The 16,896-nt window shown below is 41.0% G+C and overlaps 1 protein-coding gene across 6 annotated transcripts in view; it reads left to right on the top strand.

The window, feature by feature from the left end:
• Positions 1 to 11,378, top strand: part of TSNARE1 (t-SNARE domain containing 1) — a 491,728-nt gene extending 480,350 nt beyond the window's left edge. For all 6 annotated transcript variants that reach the window (XM_052787740.1, XM_052787739.1, XM_052787738.1 and 3 more), the window contains one exon: positions 10,478 to 11,378. The gene's annotated coding sequence lies outside the window, so the exon portion shown is untranslated. The remainder of the gene's footprint in view (positions 1 to 10,477) is intronic.
• Positions 11,379 to 16,896: the final 5,518 nt, after the last annotated feature.

Genomic DNA, 16,896 nt, shown 5'->3' with positions numbered 1-16,896 from the left:
CTTGCTGGAACAAAAGAAATGTTTCACCCATTTACTGCCTCCAGGAGCACCCATAAACAGACACCTAGGGAAGAGGAGTAACAGATGATGTACATAGGATATTCCCTCAGGCACTTTCCAAGTCTCTGATTATTTCCTGCTCAGGGACTTCTGATACCATCGTTTGCTTAGTAACTCAGAGATCTTTCTTTGAAATATTTTTCTATTCTTCCCTTCAATCTGTGGATTTTATTTTATTTTTTCTTTTTTGGTGAGGATTGTAGAAGAACATACTTATTAGGGGAGAGGGTTGCTTTCCTGTGTATGAAGAACATTATGGGGAAAACACGATGGAAGTCGTATCCATGCAGTAACTAAAGAAGTTATGAGGCTATCATTAGATGGTTGTCAGTAGGATCTAGCGTGAGAGTTAATACTTATGCATATTTCCAATAATACTGCCCAAGGAAATTAGGATAATCTGGTCTCCATATGAAAATGGGAACACTTTGTGTGTACATTAAAAAAAAAAAAAAAAAGAAAAAGCAGACATTATTTCCAGGGCACATTTTTATGAAGATAGATGAAGATAGGCTTTTTTCTTATACTAGTGGTTGCAACACTAGTCTATATCTGGTCACTGAAGATCTATTTATAGAGAAAATATACAAGGCAAGCCATTAAAACTTGTGAACAGAGTAAGATAATACAAAAATATTTATTTCAGAAGTAAAATATGAAACAAGCAGGGTGGGATTAATTTCAATGAAATCTAGACAACTAAACCTGAACTAGTCAACCAATGCTCCCTTTCAGGCTAATGTATAGACATGTTAAATGGCAATTTTTCTGAGCTGTTTAATAGATTAGTTAAAGGTGAGCTGGACTGTCCTCCAGAATTGCTTGTATCTCTTTACTCTCTAAAGGGAAATGAGGGTGACTTGTGTTATCTGGAGCGTTCGTATTTGGATGAAAACAATTTCATCGTCTGTAGTGCTCCCTATGTACTTGTCTGGGGCAGTAAAAAAAGGGACAAACCTGCACTAGACAGAATATTTCACTCACCTACACTAGAAGGATGGTGGGAGAGATCAAAGGGAAAGTCAGCTCAGTTATTCTTACCCTCGTTTATGAACAGCCAGCTAAGAACCAAATGAGGAGGTATCCAAAAGACCTATCTATCAAGGTTATCTGCAAATATCAGAGTGAATTCCCTGACATATCTGTGTTTTCTTGCCACAAGCCTTTACTCTAATGCAGGGACCAACTGCTTTAGTCTCCCTGGTGTCTACTAAAATATCTCCTTTCTGATGGGATTAGGTTTTGCATTAATCTAGTACTTATTGCTGGAGTGTAAGTGAAGCAACCATGTTAAGCAAACTTCCATTCAGTGCTTCAGCCCTGGCACCATCTGTATGGATAACATGAACATATATATGTAAAAACAGCATCACCCAGAGTTAATAACAGCTAGTGCTCAGATGGATACAAAAAATGCATTATATTTACACCTATAGAATTTATTAGTTCTTCTTTAATTAGTTCTCTGTGCAGCAATTTATTTCAAATGCTGTTCTTAATGAAAACATTATAAGTTGCAGTTCTAATTCTAGTACTAGGAGTTTTATCCATTCCATCTCTGTCCTCATTCAGGACAGTCTGTTCCCTTCATAGTTAAATAGTCTTTTTAAAAGAAAAAAAAAAAAAGAAAAAAAAATCTGAGGTAGGTACTTACTGCATTTAAATATGCAGGGCTGCTGCACTGAAATATCCCTCAGTGTATAAGACAGTAACAGTGCTATGCAATGTACACAGTCTCCTGTTGTGTTTTTCCATCCTGACAGGTGAGCTTTTCAACTCTCATTTTCTCTAGTTCTGCACAAACCATGTTATTCTTCCACCAGTTACCTTTAAACAAAACATGGATCATACAGTGCCTGCTCCCTTAGCTGAAATAGTGGGAGTTTAATGCTAACCGTGTTGTGTGTCTTCTGTGGGCTTTTTTAGGGTTTATCAGCTCTATTTCCACTAACACATGAATGAGAATTTAAGGGTTTCTGTCGCCTTTTATAGCTCTGATTTGCTTGCTCTGTAGTTAAATGCTGCTGCAAGGTGAAAGTCTGGTATTTCCCCATGGCTTTTGGCAGATTCTCAGGGACGGTGAAATAGTAATGAGACGCTGAATGGATACTGAGTGATTTGCTCACTAGGCAGCCTTGGCTACATACGCTAGCGTTTAAGCATCCATTTCCTCGAAATTGTCTTTTCCTGCAACTAGATATATTTTAATCCGAGTCAGCATTTTCCTTCCTGATAGTTAATCCAAGCTGAAAGTCAAATGCCAGTAATTCTGCCTGTTCCCAAGGGAACGTATGATTTGCCACGTTGGTGCAAACTGATGACTCGTCAGGTCTGCTATGTAATCTCTATTAGTCTCCAGCACATGATGTCTTAGCTGGCCAGTGTTTTTTGTCTCTCATTTTGGTGTTATCCTGAGTGCTTCACAGAATAATTCAGCATATTCATAAAGTGGATTTTCTCTCTCCTTCCTCCCTCCACACAACACGAGTTGCCAAATGTGAGTCTGGGAGCCCTGTCTTTCTAGGGAAAGATAGGCAGTGACTGCACAGACCAAAAGAGATGTGGCCTGTTTCAAGGCAAGTGAGACTCTAGTCACTTGTCCATGAAGTTTGGGGACTGGAGATGTGTACTGTCTGCCTCAAATGTTAACTTGCACCTGAGGACACAGGGGTTAAAGCATGTTAAAAAGAAAAAAATAAAGGTGAATGTTCAGATTGCCTTGGAGCACTCTGAAGGTGAGGTAAGAGGGAGGAAAACAGGCCCTGTAAAAGGTGGTGCCTCTATCTTTTAAGATAACATCTTCAAATTGCCTCCATTACTGTAGAAGTCTGATTAAAGAGGTGCAGTGGGAGCACTGTCCCTGCTGTTCTCTGCTAGCAGCTTTTACCTGACAACCATACCACTTGCAAAAGGATGAACAAAATCATTCGCCCTTTTGTTCCAAGTGGCAACAGCAAGAAAAATCCTGTCCTGAAACGCCTCTGTGCTATGCTCTCCTCTTCATCCTCCTCATGAGAAACAGGATTTCTCACTATTCACCTAACAATGTCTCCACTTCCAAAGCTCTCCAAATTGTTTTTTAAAAATAAAGAGATAGATGCAAGAAAAAGGCTGCATCTTGTAGCTGAGCAAAGTTAATGCAGCTTAAAGTGCAAAGTGACCTCATGGATGAAGAAAGACCAATGCTATTTTCTTGGTCATTCAGTGCCATCTGTTTAATGTCACTTAGATTTAGATCACGCATTGCTGGCAATTTTAACCTTTTTTTCCAAGGCAACAAAATGAAGTCATAACCCTTCTGCACCTTGAGCCTCACTCTTCCGCATGTCATTCTTCTGAAGAAGATGGTTCCAGATAAGTTTCTTTAGTTCGTTACTGGAATGTTATGACAGAAATCCCAAATGACAGGGATGTTTTTTTGAGAAGTAGGATGACAATGCTTCTACAAGAAAGATAATATGAAGAGAAAATGAGTATGCATTTTTTGGAGGAAACATCTTCTGTGAGTTGTGACCTTGAGAAGAAGCAAGGCCTTATTTTTAAGTGGTTTTGGTTCCTTCTTTTTCCTGACTTGCTTTAGTATAAGCATGAAGGACTTCTTCCTTTAAGCTCACCTTGTTCAGAGAATGGAATTGCTTGTTTATTTATTTCCATATGTCAGCTTTGGACACATCTTCATTTTTCCTACCTTTTCACCATTTTCACCAGTGCATTTCCATAGCACTGTGTGTGTGTCTTGGTGGACCCTGGGCTTGAGCAACACTCATGGGGACAATCCATATATAAGGTGGTGAAGCATCTGCATTGAGGTCAGTGTTAATGGTCAAAAGCAGGAGGTATAGAAAAACGGTTGGAGGCGTTGAAACTCTATGGACCAAAAACAACTGGCCAGAGAGAAAGCTAGCAAAATGTCATTGAGTCTTTGGTGAATTACATTAGCTTGTAAGTTTGTTATTCAGGTTGCTCCTGGGGACTTCTGACAAAACTTCCTGAAAGAACTTGTCAGAAACCAATTTTTACACCTCACACAACCTCAGAATATGCATTCAGAGCTTATGTCAACTGTATGACTCAAATAATAAGTAGTTAGTGAAGGCTGAAAAGGAACTGTGTCTTGGATTAAACATTGTCATGTTAAAGAACTATGTAATGACTTTTCAATCATACCCAACTCTACCATGCACAGTGTGCCATAAGGGGAAAAATGAGGTCAGTTCATTCATAAATAGGAGATTTTCCCCTTGTTTTAATGTGATAAGACAATGCTGCTGAGATTTGCTATTCACTTGCCATTTAATCAGAGTTGAGCTTGCGATGTTATTATCTGGTGTTGCACATATTCAACATCAGATAATTTTAAAATCCTTATACACATAGTCCTTCTACTTCTATAGCAGCATTTTGTGCTAAGAGGTTGGGCAAAATTACTGCTTCCGCTCTTCCCATCTCATTCATTATGTGTCACCTCCCAGGCCCTGGACGTTCCACCTTTGTGAAATGGGTTTTCTCACGATCCCCAAGTTCAGCTAGCAATATTCAGTTCTGAAATTTGATATCACCTATTATATTTCTTGCCATAATTATGTCATACTCTACAGTTTTGGCTCCTAGGTGCTGATTCTGATACTGCTACAGACCTTTTTTATAGGTCTACTTGACCTTATCAGCTGCATGCTGCTTAAAAACTTTGCCATATACTATGACACTGATAGGGAATGCATTGCCAAGACAAATCTTTAGAGCTCAGACATAGAAATGCATGGGGGTAAATTCCTACTAGGCACATGTCAATCTTGTAGCATGAGATGGAAAACGATTGGGATGTCTTTTAGTGTAGTGAATCCCAAGGAGCTGGCTTACAGAGATGACATCTTTCTCAGACCACCAAAGAGTGCCTGTAATATGGGCTTGGGATTTGTTGTTGGTGGTTTTGTTTTGTTCCCAGTATCATCTCATTTCTTGATTCAGTTTTGCTTTAGGATCAACCCATACTATCCGTAAGATACACCTATGTACTTGCAGTGGTCCCTGAAAGATGCCCACGTACTTGCATTAACATTTGCCTCTGAAACTCCTGTATTACCAATGATGTCCAGCTGCTAAATTAGAAGCCATTGATGTCAGGACCAGAAGTCCTCTATAATTCCAAAGTATCAGGATTACTACCAGGGCATATTTCTAAACTGAAAAAGAAATTATTTCAGTGAAGTTGAATCAAAGGTGGTTGCTGGGCCCCATTGATGCAGTTAAGAGAATCTACAGGAGAAATAAATGACTAAGTGAACATGAAGCAATATTGCATGGGGAATAACATCACCCTGCTATCTCATTTTTTCTGACAGAAGACTCTTGGGTTATTAGGTCTGTCCTATTTTAAGAAGCTGATGTTAAAATTCCAGTATAAGCAGAAATGGCCAGTGTGACTGAATAAGAACAGCAGCTTTTCTGCTGTGGGAAGCTGTGCACTAGAGAAATGTCTAACATTTCTATAATGAAACGTGGATATCATTTACTTCCCTAGAAATTTAGTGGGAATGACTATTTAAAAAGGAATAACTTTGATGAAAAAACAGGCTTTACTGAACACAAAACCTCCTCATCATATAGTACCTTTGAACAAAGGTCCAGATAAAGGCTTAGGTCTGGAAGGTTTACAATGTCAGTAATGCAATTCTCAGACTAATCTGGTATCTTATTAGCTTCAGCTTCAAAGAGGCAGGAAACACCACAGATTTTCTTAGTATTGTATCTAATAACGTAATTATATCAGGCCCAGGTTGAAACCATCATCAAGGTGATCAGAAAGGGAAGACATGGGTCCTCAGAGACCATTCCTCACCACCACAGGTGTCACGACCTGGGCTGGACAGACCAGGGAGTAGTGTTGAGTTCAGAATTCCCTCGGGCTAAATTAAGGTGAAATGACACCAAACAATCAGTTAAACATTTTATTCATGGCAGAAGCAGCCTGAACTTGGGAGGCATAACAGCAGGTGGTGTGGTTTCTCACAACAGGAATTGCCATGAAACTACCTCAGTAAACTGTGTAACTCGTGGTAACCATATACATCAATTCAGGGAAGAAGGAGATCCCTCCCGTTGGGTCACAAGGTTGAGAGCAGAACCTCTTGCTTTCTAGACTCCTCCTCAGAGAGGAGCCCGGGTTGGCTGGATCCACTCCTAGTCCCAGAATTGGTCAACAGTTTTGTGTCTTAAAGGGATGAGATGTAGGGATTGTGGAAAAGGAAAGAGAAAGATTTCACCGGTCCTGGGTCCAGTGTTGGCTCAGTCAGCCAAGGGGTCCAGTTCTGGTGGCCGCACATGTGGGGCTTCAGTTTGTGTTCTTTTATCATCTTCTTGCCCCTCCTTTGGGCGGGCACTGGAACTCATTAGGCTAATTAGGTGTCATGGGCGGTTTGTGCTTTCAGAACCTTTGGGAAATAGGTCGGTGGGCTTGGGGGTTGTTTAAGGAGTAACTTCTCCTTCCCTGCGGACATGACCATTGGTTGATCTTTGGCCATACATGATGAGCTGCCCTGCTCAGCCTATCAGAACAGCACATCAGAACAAGGAGCTGCGCCCTGTTGCTGGTGTCCCATGCTGATCAGCTTCTTTTCACCTGTGGTTCCTTGCTAGGCAGGGTTCATCTTTAAGCAGAACTTGCCCTACCACAATGTTTGAATCATTAACCCTTTCCGTCTCTCGCAGCAGGTGGAAGAGATTCAGTTCAAATGAGTTAAGTCATGAATTGCACCCCAACTGCAGAGGAAGGTTACCTGACGCAGGGGTAAATTTGATGTTGATGCTCAATGCTGGTGATCTATTCAATCCTGAACACATAAGCAAAGTATATCTACCACATTGTATTGGGTTTGCATGGCAAGGTTTTGCTAGTGGGGGGGCTACAGGGGTTGCTTCTGTAGCCAGAAACCCCTGAATTAAACAAAAATGGCAAAATTGAGATGAGGACCTAACATTTGAGGCTTTGTCCATCCATTTTTTTGCAGTTCACAGTAAAGAGGTCTGTTAACCTGCACAGGAGAGTAATATTAGCAGCTGACAGCAGCAGGGTCTTTTTTCATTTGCCCTTTCCTTTCTTGCCCTCTCTATGCATGAAAAAACAAGATAAATATGCCTGTTTCCTTTCATTGACTATGAAGGTAATAGAAATGACTCACTGAAATTTGGAGTGACAAAGCCTCAAGGCACCCAGGTTTCTACTGGTAAAGTTCCCCAGATATAAAAAACCCAAAGATCTACCCCAACAAATTTTTTTCTTTTTTTTCCTGGGGATTGTAGTTTAGTTCTCTATTTGTATAGTAGCTGACACAAGACTGTATAGTCGATGACTAGAACTGCTAAACTCAGCATAACTATTACTACAGCAAATAGTAAAAAACCCTCTTTAATCAAAACCTAAGAGTATGACAGAACTCAAACTCTTTTTCAGTAACTCAAAATAACTCATTTTTATCCTCAGCTAAACCAGAAACATATATTAAGTCTGTTGGTTTGTTGTCCCAATATATCTTTTAGTTAGATTATGTCTGGAGAATCTCTCTTGTTACACTCAAGAGACAAGTCTGTAGATTATCTATTTCTAATTTAAATGGCTTTTGCAATGTTGAATATTTTCCCTGCCTGCAAATCAAGATTCATAATCCCCAGTAGCTGCAGAGCCTGTCAAGAGTAATGGCCTGTGGTGGTAGTAGGGTTTGCTTTCATGTCAAACATATGGTGCCCTTCATCCTAGTCCTCAGAGAAGAAGCCTGTCTAAGGTCCACAGGATCTGATTAGACTGCATTCTTTTCTCTCCTGTACACAGGCATGTGCGTGCCTACACATAAGCTCTCTCACTCACTCCACACGCACACACACATATATATGTGCATACACATGCATACATGCACACATCCACACACTAATCATAAAGGAGCACGGCCAGCTTAGTTAAAGGCAGGCATCTGTTAGTGATTGATTCGAATTTGTCATTTACTGATTGACTGCATTTGCGTCATGCAATCCTTTGCTTGACATGAATGAGACCACACTGAGGACAGTGCTAAGAAATCCAGACAACCAGTTGGCAGTTCTGTGATGCTCACACACACATAGAGTTTAGGCAAAGCGTTGCAAGCAGGTCGAGGGATGTGATCCTTCCCCTCTACTCAGCACTGGTGTGCTGTGTCTGGTGCTGGGCTCCCCAGGACAAAAGAGAGGCATGGAGATACTGGAGTGAGTCCAGCAAAGTGCCACAAAGATGATTAAGGGATGGGAGCATTTGACGTGAGGAGAGGCTGAGAGAGCTGGGACTGCAGTCCTGGGGAAGGGAAGGCTCAGGAGGATCTTATCCATCAGTATAAATACCTGATGGAGGGTACAAAGAAGATGGAACGAGGCTTTTCTCCGTGGTTTCCACTGACAGGACAAGAGGCAATGGACACAACCTGAAATATATGAAAATTTGTTTAAACATAAGAAAATGCTTTTTTTACTGTAAGAGTGGTCAAACAGGGAAACAGGTTGTCCAGAGAAGCTGTGGAGGCTCCAGCCTTGGAACTCTTCAAATCCAACCGGACACAGCCCTGATCACCCTTGTTTCAGCTGACCCTGACCTGAGCTGGTGGTTGGACTAGATGATCTCCAGGCAGTGGACATATTGTTGACTGGCACCTCTAGAAATGTTCCTTCCTTTTCAGGTGGATTTCTTTTCACTCCACTTGCAGCCTTTCCTTTTTGAAAAAGATCATGAAATATTAAGTGAACAGGAAAGTGAGAATGGTTCCAAAGTGAAAGGTTATATGATTAGTGATTTCCATCCCCTTTCCAGAGCCTTTCCACTTGTCTGAGTAACCCTAGCGAATCCTTTTGTGATATTAGAAGGACTTCTACTACTGAATTGGTGCAGCTAAATTTAGGTGTCCACAGTGTACGTTTCTGCATCTGAGACAGTTATCCTGAAGATCCCTTTGTAGTTAATGCTAGTCAATAACACTCAGTGAAATTTAGGTCATTCTGAAGTTGATGACTTTATTCAAATGACCCCCACCCTAAAAATCTGTTGGCTGTATTGATTAGATCTGTAATTACTGTAATAGGACCCTGGAGCTTGGGACTCATTACACTCAGATGGAGATACTTACACCTTAAATTAGCTGAGATGAATGTCATCTTCAGAAGGATACCGTTTCTCATTAAAGAAGAGTGTTTCTATTAGCTCTTTGTGGTGTGTATGTGCATGCAGGGCAGGAACTGTCTTCTATGCTTTGTATATGCAGCACAGCACACAATGAACATCTGATGTCAAAAGATTATCTAAATAATATCTTATTAGAAACAATTTTAATAATTGGCATAAATAACAATATGTACGTGGTTTTGTATTTTATAGCTTTGGGGGAGGAGGGTGTCTGATCTCTGGTCTATTTTGACACCTTGTTGGTTTACAATAAAGCATAATTAAAACAAAGAGTGTTTCTAAGGCTTTCACCTGTAGTAAAAAAAAAAAAAAATTCTCAGTTATGGGTTCAATAATAATAACAGACTATTTTTCCATCCCTTTCCTTTCCCCTGATAACAAATTTAACCAGATATTTTTACATAGCATATATACAAACAATATTCACTAAGGAAGTAGAGGTAGGATAAACAAAAACACTACAAAAGCCTGCTTATAGTTTTCGTAGTGGTTTTTACTACAAACACACAGGCCTGCTTTGTGGGGTGGCGAGTGCAAAAATACAATTTGCCTAACCTCCAATGTCTATACTGCTGATGTCTATCTTGGAGGTGCTATCTTGGTGCTGATGTCTGTCCTAAGAGGCTTCTCTTATAGTAATTGGAGAGGAACATGCACTTTCATCAAAAAATTGCCTCTTTATTTCCATTAACATTAAGCAGTGTAAACATTTTATGTTGTAGAGATCTACACATGATATGCTGAGTCCTTCCTATCAAGAGAAAGTGTCTACTGGCTTAATTGTATGGAAAAAAAAAGAAAACAGACCAATACTTCTTAGATATATTCTGTCCTGCAAACTACATCAATGTCACACTCTGGCTTCAACACCTAGTCCACTTTTCAGGAAAGTGTATTTTTAAAACTAGGTGCACCATCCTCCTGGTATGGGAACTGCTGGCATTGAAGAGAACACAAAATCTACTCTTTTGCTTTCTACAGTAGGCTATACACCTTATTTTCTTTATAAATTTGTTTTGTCTCCCCACTATTTCCACTTCCACAATTACCTTAAACTGGAATCAGTGAAAATACGCTTTTCTGAGATGATGTCTATTTCATTGCTGACTATGCATTTTGGGACCACCTTGAGCAGCCACCCTTCCATCAGTAACAACTTTACATCAGCAAGTCTGTGGGAATCCTGTGAATACTTATCAGTTATTCTTGCTTTTGCAGAACCTGTGATCATCCTGTGAAGTGGAATGGATTCTCAAGGCATTTCACATTCAGGCCCTACATCAATGTCTGCTTTACTGATCACGTTGTATTAAAACTGCTATAGTCAACAAACACTAACTGTATGAAAGAAAAGCTAAGTTTTATACTGTGTGTTAGTATAATTGTGAATAATTTTTCCTTTTTTTTTTCCCCTCCTTCATTGCCTTATGTTACAGATTTTAATTATGTCCCCTCTGTATCTGGGAAATGCTATTTCCTTACCTCCAGGTTTGGTATACAGTGTGTTCTAAGATACATAGCTGTTAATTCATCTTTATTGCTTGTGTTTTTAATGTGCTCCTAATCTCCAGTTCTGCTCATTTAAAACCATGAAAGTCAACATGTTTTGTCTGATTCTTTTTTTGTTGTTGTTTTTGTACATTTTAAAAATAATCTAGCTCAGATTCTCATACTGTGCACTGCTGCTTTAGAATTTGCTCTGCCAGATCTGAGCTAAGCAATTTCACAGTTATATGTGCCACTTACAAACACATCAATTAAATGCTTATTTGATCCCATTGTATGCATAGAACACCACTTTTTTTTTAATGAGAAACACTAGTGAAAGACCAGGACAAATAAACACTAAGACATATTGTTACCAGGGTTTTTTTAAAAGAAAAGGCTTTTAATCTGTTAAAAAAAATCAAGCAAGGTGTCTCATGAAAGATGTCAAATTCTGCATTAGATTTCATTTCATAGGTTTCAATGTAAGCAGCATTTGGGATTTTGTTCCATTTTCACCCACAATATTTTCTGCTGAAAACATGATTGAAAATGCCATTTAAGTTCTTCTTTAAATGTGTTGTGTACTATAAATGCAGTTTTCCTCCAGTAAATAAAGCATTTCAAAAATGGTTTTAATTAAAATGTCATAGGAATTATTGAAGAGAATTTCACAAAATGATATGGTTTTTATTCTTCATGAAAAGTTGCATCTTTTGACAAAAAAGCTTCTCACCAGAAGAAAAAAAAAGTCAACTACCTCTATATGTTGTGGATTTTTGGTTACTGTGAAGGTTTAGAAGACAATAACAAACATTAAACTAGATTCTCACCTGCACTGATTTCAATTACATGCTTCCTTTCCAAAAAGCTGACACAGTCTTCCGTCAGTAAAGGTTGAGCACAGAAAATGCTCAGAGAAATCTTGCAGCTGCTTAAGCTCATTCAGGGTCAAAACTGTAAAAGTTCTTAAATCAATGCAGTTAGGTTTAGCGAAGAAACAAAAGTCAGAGTTTCTGGTGGTTTTTCTCTAGATCTAGCCAACAAAATCTACATAACTGATCATTATATGTAATATTAAATATTCATTAGTTGCTATTAAGAAAAGCTAATTAATAGACCAATACTCTTTTTTCCAACCAAGATTAGTACTGGCATGAAATTACAAATTATGATACCTACTGCTTTACCTTGCTACAGAGAGTTTACTTCTGAAATAGAGCTCCCTACTTATATCCACTACAAACTGCAGACTGCCTCTATCAGCACATTTGGCAAATCCTATAGTGATGAAAATTATTTGCATGTAGTTAGTAAGAGCTGAAACAAACCCAGCTCATAGCTGATTGCAAGCAAATATTTTGAGAGCTTCGAGTTGCATTTGAACAAGGGATCCAGAACAAACAATCCTTGCCCTTTTGCTAATCCCATTCATTAGAAGCTCAGTGATTACCTCATTAGTATGATGCAGTGCAGAGACAGCCTGAAGGAGCTTCCAATGAGGCAGCTTACACGGCAGATGCATTTGGCACCGATGACCCAGGTGAAGTACTTCTCTACTGAAACTATAGAGGCTGCCTGGCTTAGAGCAAGCACGAAATCTCTACGCGGCAACATAGACACACTCCGCCTGTTGGGTATTATACACTTGGTTATAATAGCAAATGTTATTTCAAAAAAACACCATTCCATGAGGTTGCTATAAAACAATATATTTATACTAAATCATAGAATCAGAGAATGGTTTGGGTTGGAAGGAACCTTCAAGGATCATCTAGTCCAACCGCCTTGCTATGGGCAGGGACATCTTTCACTAGATGAGGTTGTTCAAAGCTCCATCCAACCTGACCTTGAACACTTCCAGTGATGGGACATCCACAACCTCTCTGGGCAACCTGTTCCAGTGTCTCACCACCCTCACTGTAAATAATGTATTCCTTATGTCCAATCTAAATCCTACCCTCTTTCATTCTGAAACTGCTGCCTCTTGTCCTGTCACTACAAGCCCTGGTAAAAAGCCTCTCCCTGTCTTTCTTATAAGCTCCCTTTACATATAGAAAGGCCAAAATAAGGTCTCCCCGGAGCCTTCTCTTCTCCAGACTGAACAACCCCAACTCTCTCAGCCTTTCTTCATAGGAGAGGTGCTCCAGCCCTCTGATCATTTTTGTGGCCCTCCTCTGGACCCACTCTAACAGGTCCATGTCTTCCTTGTGCTGGGAACCCCAGAACTATGTATTGGGTTTGTATGGCAAGTTTTTGGTAGCGGAGAAGGGTACAGGGGTGGCTTCTGTGAGAAGCTGCTAGAAGCTTCCCCTGTGTCAGATAGAGCCAATGCCAGCCGGCTCCATGACAGACCTGCCACTGGCCAAGACCTGAGCCAATCAACTTCAGTGGTAGCACCTCTGGGATAGCATATTTAAGAAGGCGGGAAAAAAACCCCAAACTTCCCCATGGCAGCCGGAAGAGAGGAGTGAGAATATGTGAGAGAAACAGCCCTGCAGACCCCCAGGTCAGTGCAGAAGGAGGGGAGGAGATGCTCCAGGCACCGGAGCAGAGATTCCCCTGCAGCCCGTGGGGAAGACCACGGTGAGGCAGGCTGTCCCCCTGCAGCCCAGGGAGGACCACGGTGGAACAGATCTCCACCTGCAGCCCGGGGAGGACCCCACGCCAGAGCAGGTGGATGCCCAAAGGAGGCTGTGACCCTGTGGGAAGCCCGCGCTGGAGCAGGCTCCTGGCAGGACCTGTGATCCCGCAGGGGACCCACACTGGAGCAGTCTGTGCCTGAAGGACTGCAGCCCGTGGAAGAGACCCACACTGGAACAGTTCCTGAAGAACTGCAGCCTGTGGGAAGGACCCACGCTGAAGAAGTTCATGTAGGACTGTCGCCCGTGGGAGGGACCCCACTCTGGAGCAGAGGAAGAGTGTGAAGAGTCCTGCCCATGAGGAGGAAGGAACAGCAGAGATAACATGTGTTGAACTGACCACAACCCTCATTCCCTCTCCCCTTGCGCTGCTGGGGGGAGGAGGGAGAGAAAATTGGGAGTCAAGTTAAGCCCAGGAAGAAGGGATGGGTGGGGGGAAGGTGTTTTAAGATTTAGTTTTTATTTTCTCATTATCCTACTCTGATTTTGATTGGTAATAAATTAAACTGATTTCTGCAAGTCGAGTCTGTTTTGCCTGTGATGGTAATTGCTGAGTGATCTCTCCCTGTCCTTATCTTGACCCACGAGCCATTCATTGTATTTTCTCTCCCCTGTCCAGCTGAGAAGGGGAGTGATAGAGCGGCTTTGGTGGGCACGTGGCGTCCAGCCAGGGTCAACCCACCACAAGCTGGATGTGGTATTCCAAGTGGGGTCTCATGAAAGCAGGACACGAGAATCACCTCCTTTGACCTGCTGGCCACGCTTCTTTGGATGCAGCCCAGGAGATGATTGGCTTTCTGGGCTGCAAGGGCACATTGCCAGCTCACGACCGAGTTTTCATCCACCAGTATTCCCAAGTCCTTGTCCACAAGGCTGCTCTCAATCCATTCATCACCCAGCCTATGCTGATACTGGTGATTGCCCTGACCCAGGTGGAGGACCTTGCCTTTGGCCTTGTTTAACTTCACAAGATTCACACTGGCCCACTCCTCAAGCCTGTCAAAGTCCTTCTGAATGGCATCCTTTCCCTCTAGTGTATCAACTGCACCACTCAGCTTTGTGTCATCCACAAACCTGCTGCAGGGTGCACTCAATCCTGCTGTCTATGTCATTGATACAGATATTAAACAGTACTGGGCCCAATACAGACGCCTGAGGGACACCACTTGTTACTAATCTCCATTTGGACAATGAGCCGTTGACCACAACATTGACTGCAACTGAAGATATGTTTTCTATTGCTTTACTCACTTCATGGACATATTTGCCTTCTCCTTCCTCATGGCAAATATATCTAACAATGCCATTAAAGAGCTGTTTATGCTACTGACGCTTTGGATGAAAATACTGGCATAGTTTTTTCTTCTTTACAACATCACAGGCAGAGACGCGGAGCTCAGAGTTTTCCAACAGCAGGCAATTCGATTTGGGCAGATCCTGCAAGCCACCATGGGGTAGAGGGTTAATAAGAGAACAGGATATGACAAAGGAAAATTCTAAAACCTATTTTCATGGGCATTATGAGGAGCTAGAGCATGCTGGGAACAGTGGAAGAAAAGTTAAAAAGATCCTGACAAAATAAATTAAAAAGAGGTACATCAGAAACATAGTGAGCTAAGTACCCTGTTCAATTATTAAGTTGTCAGGTCCTCTTACTCAGGAGTGGAATAGGAAGCAGTTTTTGTCTCTAGTGCCTTAAGGACAAGTGCGAACATGAGAAAACAAACCTATTTGGCATGTCTCCTGCTGTCACAGACAAGCCATTCAGGACCCAGTGAAATTTCTCAGATCTGAGGTTTTTGCAAATGGGGACTGTTCCCCAAAGTTAGGTCTGTAAAAGGATATAGGTGTCAAAACTGATAGTGTTGTACGTACCATCTACTGTTCAACAATTTTTTGACCTTTTAGCCCATTTTACAATACATGTGAAAACTTTTACAGAGTATATAAATCTACAGTGCTGGGAAGATGGCTGCTTGAGCTAACCAGGAGGAAGTCCTGAGGATCATTCTATGTCTTAATCACCACAAAGTAGGACATAAAAACAGTTCTACTGACTCATCTCAATCCTCCGTATCACTTGGTATTCTGTCTCCAGCACTGACCATCAACAAATACCTAGGGGACAGAAAAAGTACCTATGATCCTTTCTCCCTAATAACCTCTCAGTTTCCATTCTTAATTTTTCCATTAAGAGGATTGCCTGATGATGGCGTGACTTGCAAAGGAGTTTCAAAGGTCTACTACCAACTGAGAAACAAAACAAAACAGAACAGAACAAACCAAAACCAAACCCCCAGGTTTTTTTTCATTGAATTTGGCTCCTTTTTTTCCTTCCATCAAAAGAGGTGGTTAACAATCTGTCTTAATACACCCTTGCCATCTGATCATGATTTTGCACCCTCTGTTATATACCCCCTAAGTTGTCTCTTTTCTGGTGTGAATAGTCTCAGATGACATGTCCTTTTCTTTTATACTTAGATAACCTGCCTAGTCTGCATGACTTACTCTTTCAGCTAGCTAAAGGGATATCCTAAACAATAGCTTTAGATTATACGCCTGACTTCTAGACAGCCACAGCTAGCAGAAAGGAGTTAAGTCTTTTATCTAAGCTGTTTTGTGCTGGCAAGGCACCTCTTATCTCCTGTGCATGGTGCGTTTTGATCCAAAGTCAGCTGAAGTTATTGGACATATCATCGTATTTTGCTGTTCACCAATTCTGATCATTTCTTAGGCAAATGCCAGAGAAAGCACCAAAATTGAAACGGCAGTGATTGGCACATTTCTCCACTTTTTAGCATTTCATGCCTCTAAGAGCATATGGAGTGAAAGTGAAGAATGATGGGGCAGGTCAACAGATCACTCTCTAACAACTTATTAATCTACAGTTCTGTCGGTCTAAGGGGCCTTGAAATCCTGAAAATGGCTGCAATTCATCCATTTAGTTTAAGTGCATTAACCCACATAATTAGGTGCAGCCTCTTTCAAAGCAGCAGCCCAGAGCATATTAATGATCCCTCACACGGAGTCTGAACCGTGTCTCTCGTGTTCACTCATTATAGGCTTTCACACTGTGGAACTGAGTTGAACCTAATTAGACCACAAAGAAATATGCTTATAATTGGTCTGGAGCAGCTTAGTAAAATGTAATAAGGTAGTTTAATTGGCTTCTTCTTTGTATTACCGATTCTAGAATTTATCTTTTGCTTTGGACAGTGGACCAACTCCACCTCACCTTGCCATGGAAAGCAGATGAATAAAACATATGAGTGGTAATTTGGTTGATGGTTATACACAGTAATGGCAGAAATTGATGAGTTTCACAATAAAAGTCAGGAATTCCTGATCCTTGGATGCTGTCAGTAACTGAAATGTCAGTTTTAAGAGTATCAGATGCCATTTAGGAAAGCAGATAGGTCATTGCTGCTTTGTAACCTTTGTTCCAGTGAAACAAAGTTATGACTGATGCCAAAATCCCTAACGAGCATAGCTAGGAACTATAGGCACATG

This window comes from Harpia harpyja, chromosome 5 (genome assembly GCF_026419915.1).
Source record: "Harpia harpyja isolate bHarHar1 chromosome 5, bHarHar1 primary haplotype, whole genome shotgun sequence".
NCBI classification, from domain to species: domain Eukaryota; kingdom Metazoa; phylum Chordata; class Aves; order Accipitriformes; family Accipitridae; genus Harpia; species Harpia harpyja.
Note: the sequence above shows the minus strand (reverse complement) of the source record. Positions and strands in the feature narration are given on the sequence as shown.